This window comes from Diprion similis, chromosome 14 (assembly GCF_021155765.1).
Source record: "Diprion similis isolate iyDipSimi1 chromosome 14, iyDipSimi1.1, whole genome shotgun sequence".
Classification (NCBI taxonomy): Eukaryota; Metazoa; Arthropoda; class Insecta; order Hymenoptera; family Diprionidae; genus Diprion; species Diprion similis.
Genome location: NC_060118.1, coordinates 8,025,493 through 8,036,027, shown reverse-complemented (window position 1 = coordinate 8,036,027; position 10,535 = coordinate 8,025,493).

The window sequence follows — 10,535 nt, the reverse complement described above, 5'->3', positions numbered from 1 at the left end:
CCTCAAAACGATCTTGTAAACGTCCACCGAATGAAAAGCACAAGTGTGTGTATTTCCACCTTAGAACCATGAAAGTTTTATTTAAAAAAAATTTTTTATCTCTCAATTTCATGGTTCGCAAGATATTCGGCTGTGTCACCTTGAATGGGACACTCTCCGTAAGGCCATGGTCAATTTCGCACGGAATGCCCCATGCGTGCATATACATATGTATGGTACACCGTGAAAACGTGAAAACTTTTAGATATTACGCTCACGTGTAAAAAAGGAGAAAAAAAAACCGATAAAAAAATAAGAAGAAAAAACTAGATAGAGAGAGAGAGAGAGAGAGAAAAAAAGGGGGGAGGGGGGGGGAGGAGGGTAGAAAAAAAAGGAGACTTAGGAATAAAGACGAAAAGGTGGATGTATTTCCCCTCCGGCGTAAATTCGGCCAAACTTTTCTCGTGGATGCGGTTTTTGGCCGTCTCTCTCTCTCTCTCTCTCTCTCTCTCTCTCTCTCTCTCTTTTTCTTTCCCTCCCTCCCCCGCCTGTTTTCCAGCTCTTACGCATTCCGCCATCGGATTGAAACCGCGAGAAGGTGGGCTTCTATATTAAGAGGGTCGCTTCAGCCCCCGTGTATCGCTTTCTACATATATACAGACACTTACATCACTACCAAATACACGCAACACACCCTTATAACCAGCCCTATGCATACAAAGATTGTAATCGTACAACAGCAAGCTCTTCGTAATTTTGTGAAATTTTTTTGAAACTCTAAAGGGAATTTTTTTTTTTTTTTTTTTTTTTTCATTTTTCTAACTTTTTTTCTATCAGTCAATCATTCGTCGACAACGATTTTTCCGTTGGTTATGTTTGTTCGTTTTTTTTTTTCCCCCCTTTTTATTGTCATATTTTGCCAATGAATTATTATGGTTTTTTGCTGGTGGAAAGGGGGTGAAAATGTAAAGAGATTGGAAAATAGAAGGGCGACGATATCGGATCTTTTGCGAGAACACGGAATCGGCTATTTTATAGAATTAGAAAAGTCATAACGTAGAATGGTCGAGTATGTAAGAAAATAGATTCTACGTTTTTTTTTTCTATAGACCTGACCTTTCTACATTTCGAATTTCTTTTTTTTTTCTCTTCAGAGATATTCCGAATTTTGATATTCGATCGATATTAATTTTTTGAACGTTCTTTTTTCTCGGGGAAAGTTTAAAAAGAGTAAGAAGCTAAAATTGGCCCAATCCGGATCCAAGCTTGAAAATTTGGATATTTGATACAGGATTTTTCCGAATTTTTTCAAATTCTTAATTCTGCTCGGTCGATAAAATCATTTCTAAAAATTTTAGAAAATTCAAATTGAGTCGAAAAAAAAAAACTGAGTACCTTTCAAAGTGAGAATAATCATAGAAAAAATCGCGCACCAAATCTCAGAGGTGTAATGCCCCATATATAATAAGATGCGTGTAAATTTTTAGAAATTCATAATCTCTGCTTATCATTGTCATTGTCATTATTATTATCATTATTATTATTATTATTATTGTTGTTGTTGTTGTTGTAGTCACGTTATGTAAATAGAATACTTTGGGGTGTGATTTAAGGCTCGGGGTAATTTGAGTTTTATGGGGATATTTATATATTCTGAAAAAAAGCTTTCACTCTCGGCACTTATTCATTGCCCAGAATTCAGGATTAAAGCTCGACGAAAATTTTAGCCCCGAGCCAGTTTAAACGACTGTGCTAAATTATACCGACAATTTTTGATTAAATTTTCCTTCGTGGTGAAAATCTACAAGAAATTATAGAGAGGCGCTCAGCCCGGAAGTTTCTTGAAGTGAAAATTAACCTGCACGAATGAAATAATGTTAAGAAATTTTTACGGTGGGAAAATTCTGTCAAGCAAAATCAAAGTTAATCACTCGTCAAAGTGATTTCAAAACCGAAAATCAGTCAGGAAATTTATGGGATAAAATATTTCCGGCTGAATGCTTCTGGATTCTTTTTAATCTTGGATAACTTTTCTAAATGATTTGAGAAAATTTTTTTTTAAGGATGTTGTAAATTAAAATACTTTGTTAAATTCAAATCAACTGTATTCAATCGTATATTTTGTCAAAAATCCGTTAATAATACAGGCTGACCACAAATTTTATTTCGACAGTTTTCCCTGAAATTTTTCCCGGTTCTAGTAAGTTACTAAAACCTCAATCGTTCAGCTTATTAACTATATATTACATTAAAATTCATTTCGAATTGAAAAAAGTATAACGTACAAGGAAGTCGGTTTAAGTCAATTTTTTTCTCGATGTAAAAAAGTGAATTTGTCACCTCCTAAAATCATTACCAATTCCCGTGATAGAAAACTGATATTTTCAGTTATTTCCATGACCAAAATAAAAATTCCAAGACAATTTCCGGTTTTCCATGATCCCTTTTGAGTCCCCTGATATTTTCAGGTTTTTCAGATTTTCCAAAATGATGATCTTTTTTTTATTGAAATCCTGATCTCATTTTAAAGAAAATGAATATTAAGAAAGAAAAAAAATGATCGGAATTTTGTAAATTTTTTTTATCCAATTGAACTTTTTTCCATTTTTTTTGTGATCGTGTTTTTTGTTCAGAGACCGTTTCGTCAAATCCTAAATTTCGACGTAACCTTGTTACGGCGCCACAGATGACAGAGTTTGGCTACTTGAGTCATTAGGAGATAGTTGAAAGGATATCAATTTCTGATCTCCGTACGTGTATAACCATATAAACGACGGCATTAGCTCTATCGCTTATCCAAGAACGATGAATCATCTTCGGCGACAGCGTAACTCGCAGAGCTTCCACCGAATGGAGAGCATTAATTAATTAACTCACGTAATACGGGATTGAACCTGACATAGGCTGATACAGAAATTATACAAGATAATTCGGAAAAATTTTATTTCTTTCCAGAAATCGATTTTGGAAAACTTCTTCTTTTTTTTTTTTTGTTTTTGCTTCTTCGATTTGAGAATCTACGAGACTATGATGCTGATTCTATCTTTAAGAATTTTTCTTTCGCTAATTGAGTTATTAATTAAGAATTTTCGAGAAACGTGAGTTGGATTGCCTACCACTCAGGGGAACGAATATCGGTAAAACAGACTTACCGAGTTACCGGTAAGTGGCGCTAATCTTTTATCATTTTTACACGTAACTCACAAAGTGGTTTCATTCTCGGTGAAACTTTTCAAACCTTCGTTTGGCAGGACTTTTTTGATCCTTATTATAATTACTATAAATCTTGAGTTAATTTCGTCACTAATTCAATGAAAAAAAATTATAAATCCTGGATTAAATTGGGTGTCGGAAGAACCTGAAGAAGGTATCTAAATTTATTCGTAAATTTCTAAAACTCTTCTCATTGTCGGATGATAAGCAGAAACGATAAAGTGACGGGATTTTATCGAGTTTTGAACAAAGGACGAAACCGCAAACTCCGCGACTTACGTCGTTCAGGGAAAGCTCGTCTCCCCAGTTTTCCTCGAGCCCGAAAGGGTTGAAGTTGAGGCTCGGCTTAACGCCGAAATACTTGAGGTCTCAGGTGGCTCTAAGTTACGTCTGAGATAATCACCTAGGATCCTTGAAGGTTATAATTATCCGCCATATATAATTCACACATGTTATTACAACTACCCACATTCCCCATAACAAGCCTTCTCGTGCTTATGAATTTTCGATCAATGGTCTAAGGGTTTTCAAAACAAATGTATCAAGCATTACCAATGTCTCTCGTAAAATAAAAAGGTAATCATTCGATTTCCAAAAAAATTATTATCCGAAAATTATGCAGAGTTGATAACTCTTTTCATCTGAAACTGTTTTTTTTATTATTTTTTTTTTTTTTTTACCTGCAAGTCAGTAACAGAGGAAGAAGAAATTTTTTTTTTTTTTTCATTTGAATTGTTGGAAAAAATAAATGCAACTATAATAACTTGAGAAAGCCTGAATCGGTATATCAGTAAAAAAAAAAAAAAAGTCGTTATTGGAAAAGAGATTATAAGAATAACTTTTTTTCTTTTAGATCAAATAATTGCCGAACGTGACGAGATCTAAATTTTTCCAATTTCTCAAAAAGTTATAACCAACCGTGGCGTCCCCGTGATGAATGTTCACTAAGTTTTGAGCTGCTGCGTCAGGATCGATTTCTCTCTTTGGTCTCGTCGTTTCTTATTATTTTGTTGTTTTTTTTTTCTTGTTGGTTTTCTACCTCTTCGTATTCAATTCTGGGGATTTTTTTTTTTTCACATAATTGATGAAAACGAAAACTTCTCTCGTAATATACTTTCCACTTTGTTGAAGTCTGGACAATGCAAAGATTCAAGAATAAAAACACCATGAAGTGAATGACAATGAGTGCAAAATATGAAAAATGTCACTGAGGCACATGGAACGGAATAATTTATTTGGAATGGAACTCCATTGGTACAAAAAAAAAATCTGAACTTCATGAACATCGATGTTGATGAACAACGTATGATTCCATAAATGATTAATAATAATTGGCATGAAAATCTGGCAAAATGATTCGCAATCCCTTCGATAATGTAATTGGTTTTACTTGGTCGAAATAATTTTTATATTTGTTTACCTTCGATTTGAACTTTTTCGTACTAAGTATTACGGTAAAATGTGAATAAATTTTTTACATCGACAATTGTGCTGTTTTTTAACCGACTTTGAATTGCAAAAAAAGATTAGCAAAAAGTGTCCGAAGAGCATTCAATTTAAAAAATTTTCTTGAATGTTTTTCAAACACTTTTTGCTGATATTTTTTTGCAAATCAATGTCGGTTAAAAAACAGCAGATTTTGAGCACTTTGTACTTTCTGATTACAAAAAGTTCTGTCAAATTTTCATAACATATCTTAACTTGTTCTATTTAAAATCTCTCAGAATCATTCCTGCTACACAGTAAGTAAAATTATTGTTTTTTTCTTTAACGTTTCAGTCCCAGTGTGATGTTCAGTGTTTATTCAAAACTTCAGATTATCTTTTCGTTAGTTCGTATAACCCCAAAAAACCCACGAGTAACAAGTTTCGGCAAGAATCATGGAATTTTGATAGTGTTTTCGATTTTAGATCCGCCATATTGGATTTGGAAATGATCAAATTCTGATTTCAGATCCGTGATCAGTAACCTCAAAAACCTCAAAGTAACAAAATTTAGGGCAAAATATTGAGTTGATAAAATGTGCGAATGAAAGGATTAAACTGTTTTTACCTCTCTCCAAATTTTAGTTTTAGACGTCAGGATCATTAATCCTCTAGCAGACCGACCTCAGCAGAAAGTAAAGCAGAACCCAAGAGGGAGGGTGTCAATTGATGTGCGCATCTGGAGTACCCACACGAAATGGTGATGAGATAGTTTCAATGTAAACATTATAAATTTGAATATGCAATAGGCACGTAGAATCTCGTCGTCGGTGTAGTTAATGACATTAGATATTCAATTAGACATTAGTTATCCGTTAATTTGTCAACTGCCATCACCACGACGTATCTACGCGTGTTTTGGACGCTCTTCTATAGTCCAATCCCTAGGAATATATTAAATTACACGTATGTACGTAGATATTGCAGCAATGCTGCAGAGTTTTCAATATACAGAGTGTAACCGAGAAAACACAACAATATGTTGAATTGCCTACCGCTCAGGGGAACAAATATCGGTAATACAGACTTACCGCGTTATCGGTAAGCAGCGCGCTTACAGTCTGGAACTGTCTTTATTGTACAATTGTTTTTATGGTTTGGTTGTTCATAAGCTTTGCTGAAGCGTTCAATGATCGCGTTACGTAGTCACGTTAAAGTGATTATTTGACTTGACTTGACTGAAGCGATTCTGACTCGGTAGGTCTGTTTTACCGACATTCGTTCCCCTCAGTGGTAGGCAACCGAACAAACTCTGGCGTTTACAGGTCAAATCAAATTATTGATAACCTGGCTTTTATTAAACTTCAAGTTACTGATTTCAAAAATTTCAATCGAATTCAACGCAATATTAGCTAATTAATCAATTAATTCAATAAAAGATCTGGACTTCTTTTTATGTTTTCATTTTTACCAGAATTATTTATCGCACTTCATTACGTTATGAATACACCTTCGTTTTCGTCTAATTGAGAATTGAAAAGTCAATTATACACATTCGTTAACAATTAAGCTCATCAGGGTACGACTACCCGAATGAAACGCAAAAAAAGAACGGTAATCCTGTAATAAACCTGCAGTTCAAATATTAGCACAAATTTCTTGATAAGGTTGTAATATGAAGTTGAATTAAGCTTCGTATTTTATCGATTATCCCCCCACCGTAAATTAGGATTATTATAAAAACTCGCAAAAATTCTCCATCTCTTTAAAGAAGAAAATAATTTGACGTACAATTATGCAACAAATTAATAATAATAATAATGATGTAAATCATTATTACAAACGGTGGGGGGTAATGAGAAGAAAATGTAGAATAATTTGAGAAATAAATTTTTTTAGCCCTGCTGCAGAAAAAATAGAATATAAGTCGCGAAAAAACAATTAATATTGTAATTTTTTATTTTCATTTTTTTTTCTCTAGATCCCGTCTGGTACTATAGTCAACCGTAATTACACCCTAAAGGCAAGTCGACGACGAAAAAATAATAATAATCACGGCAGGCTTAGCCACTCTGCCTTATAAGCAATCAATTTTCGGCCCCGAGCGTTTGGCGCGCACGCGTTAATCATTTTAACTAATATTTACTCCTGACAATATAATCGCGATTCCCGGAAAACTCGAGGTTTGATATTAAAGATCCATGTACATAGTCGTTGGGGTTTAATTTCTAGCAGACGATTAATCGGGTAAAAAAAAAAAAACGTTGACGCTCCAAGTTGAAAAATCTAGAATGAACCTGGAAAAAAGAAGATCCTCAAAGTTTCAATGCTGTATCTTATTATTAAGGGTTGCCAGCAGGTTTAGAAAAAAAAAATCGTGCTTTCTAAAATAAAATTTCATTTCTTTTCGGACCTCAATGTTTTTAAATTGTATAAAAATTGAAGAGAAAAAAAAAATTCTAACGGTAGACAAATAAATGTGTGATCAAAAGTACTCTTTACTCAAATATTTTCAATTTTTCATGATGGAATAATGGAACATGGCGTACAAAAAAAGTATACCCTGGAAATTAGTCTATAAATAATTTTAAGAAAGAGTAAAATAAATAATTAACAAATCAAAATAGTAACAAAGCATAAATCATGTGTAGACTGTATACTGCACACATGAAACATTGAAAATATTTGAATAACAAGTATTTTTAAATCTAGATTTATTTGTCTATAGTTTGATTTTTTTTATCATTTTGAATCGTCAAAAGATTTAAAAAGATCAAGGTCTGAAAAAAATCACATATTTTATAAGGCCAAAAGTGTAAACAAAAATAAATAAATTTAAAAAAAAAAAATCTGCCGAAACCCCTCGATAGTTAGATAGAAGACTGAAACTTTGAGGATCTTCTTTTTTCAAGGTAGACTAAATATTTTTCAACTTCGAGCATGAGCATTTTTTTTTTTTTTTTTTTTTTTTTTCAACGGCCACCCTGATACATGTACAGACTTGTAACGTCGATCCACGTACTTTCAACTGTCAGAATAATATACGTGGAAAACGACAAGAGAGCCCTTCCAAATACAACCTGTCATTTTCAGACCACCCGCAGCACCCTTGTATTATACATGTATATATACATTATAAATATCGAAATTCAAATCTATCACACCGTACAGTGAATGGGATCAGACTGCTTTTGCTGGACGGATTTCGACGGTAGGAATACATCGGACATAACCGTAGGACATGCGTGCATTTTTTCAAAAGAGCAACTAAATTTTAAGGTAAGTATATAGAAAAATGATCTAACATTATAAAATAACCGGGGAAAAAAAAAATAGACCCCAGCGAAAAATGATCGAATAAAAATATGAAGCTTGAGCTATATAAATTTCTAACTGATAATTCTAAAAAAAATCTATCAATCAAATGAACTCTTGGGATAAAAATTTGCTTGGTCCGAAAATTCCATGAACCAGAAGTAAATAACGTGCCGAAAATAAAACGGAGGAAAAAAAATTGTTCGTTTGAAAATCTAGGACGCGGTGAATTGGTGCGCTTTGTGAAAATGGCCGTGTGAAATTTTGAATCACCGTATACCTATGGTGTATTCCACGCCAACTCGACCAGTGTTAAGCTCCGACCATCTCAAAATCATTTCATGTTTTTTTTTTTCTAGCATTCTACTCGGTAAAAAGCGACCTGCATCTTTTTCAAATTTTTTTATCAAGTCCATTGAGAGATCCAAATCCAGAATGCCCATTTTTAAGAATCTGAAAAAATTCTCAAAAATCTAGTGACTGATACAAAATACTCCCCCCGCCTAAGGAAAACGTCAGCCAAATTTTTTTTTTTTTCAATTTTTTGTTCATCACCTAATTCGAAATTTTGAAATTTTTAAACCTAAAATTATTTTTACTAACTAGAGTGAATTGAATTGGTGAAAATGAACATTTACAAGTAAATTAACCCTTCTTTGACGCTTACGATTTGACCGTGTTAATTTTGGGTTTAAAATTTTTTTTATTCTGTATTACGTGATAAAGAAAAATAGAAAAAAAATTCGGCCCACGTTTTCCTTAACGTAAGCGGTGTCTTGTGTTATTCATTGAATTTTTGACGACTTTTTCAGTTTTATAAAAAACAAACGGTTAAATAAAAAAAAAAATTTTTAATCAAGTCACATTTTTTACCGAGTAGAATGTTATAAAAAAAAATATGAAATGATTCTGAGATGGTCGGGGCTTAACACTGGTCGAGTTGGCGCGGAATAGCCCTTACATAGCTGCAATATCGGGGGCAACATTGGCACGATAGAAAAAAAAAAAAAAAAAAAAGGCGGCGATGCAGTTGACCGGAAGTTGTCAAAGCAGGTTGGGAAATATATTCCGAACACCCTCCGCCTTTGTAGTTGTAATTCCTGCGAAAATGTATTTCGAAAATCCGCCTCTCGTGCTGCAGCAGCAGCAGCCCCGAAATCCGGGCTGAGAAAATCGATGAAACCGCGAACCGGCGGCTCACCTGTGCTACAACGATTCGAAATATAAACGCTGCGCGTTTACCTGTTCAGATATACATAGATTGCACGCAGCAGCAGATACGCGGGATTCAATTTTTTGGGATGTTTTTTATGAAATTTTTCTCTTACCGATTGACCATATTTTTTTCTTTTTCTTGTAATTCTGTGATCCCTTTTTTTATCCCTCAATTTCTTCATCGTGATTCAATTTCGTGAAGTGTTTTTTGAAATTGTTTTCGGTTTTTGATAATTTTTTACGATTTTTTTTTTGTCGATTGTGTTTTTTACTTTGATGTTATTAGCTTTTTCATATATTTTTTTTTTTTTTTTTTTAATTTCTTGATCCCTTCTTTCATTTTTCAATTTCTTATTTCGTGCTTCAATTTCGTGAGACGTTTTTTGCAATTGTTTTTCACTTTTTTTCATCATCAAGTTTCTTCTTTCAAACTTTAATTTCCTGGAATGTTTTTTGCAATTGCTTTTCGCTTTTTCATCGTTTCCTTTCATTCCTGAATTTTTTCTCTTCGTGCCTTGAATTTTCTGAGATATTTTTTGCAGTACCATCGATTTTTTATCATTTCTTTTTTTTTTTATTTCCATTTTTCGATCCTTTCATTCATTCTTCAATTTCTTCTTTCGTGCTTCAATTTCCCTTAATCCCTTCTTTCATTCCTAAATTTCTTCTTTCAGGCCTCAATTTCCCGGAATGTTTCTTGCAATTGTTTTTCACTGATTACATATTAATTTTTTCTCTCTTTTGATATTCTATTTTATTTGATTCTTTTTTGATCCTTACTTTCCAACTCACAACGTCCAGATTTGATGTCGGAATTTTATCCGTATGTACGGGATCTTATCCTCAGCGTTTTAATTAATTATAAACCTCGTTCTAGCGCAGCTAATTGCTCAATTATAATTCAAGTCACGTTCTTATGGTTAAAACTTAGTATTCTTGCGACTCTTATTATAAGCATGAGGCCAATCTGCCGCACGCTAAAATTTGTACAAATCAACGTGAAGTGATTTTGGGTGAGTGAAAATTAGAATATAAAAAAAAAAAAAAAAATTACGTACAATTATACGAATTCTGGTTGAATAATTATGACTACCCATATTTAGATCACCTTTCTTTCATTATTTCTTTCGCGTTGAGTTTTAATTTTGTTTATTTTTGCCAGAAGGAGGTTTTAAGTTGTTAACAAACCGGAATTAGCACGAATTAAAAAATTTAATTCATATACGCTCTGCAGGGGAATATTATTGAAATTTTCTCATTATTATACCATCGTCAGCTTACTTTCAATGAAATTGCTATCTTGAATATATCCATAAATTTTACACATAAAGCCTGTAGAATTAACAATATATGAATAATTTACGAGATAATTTATCGGATTTAAATATT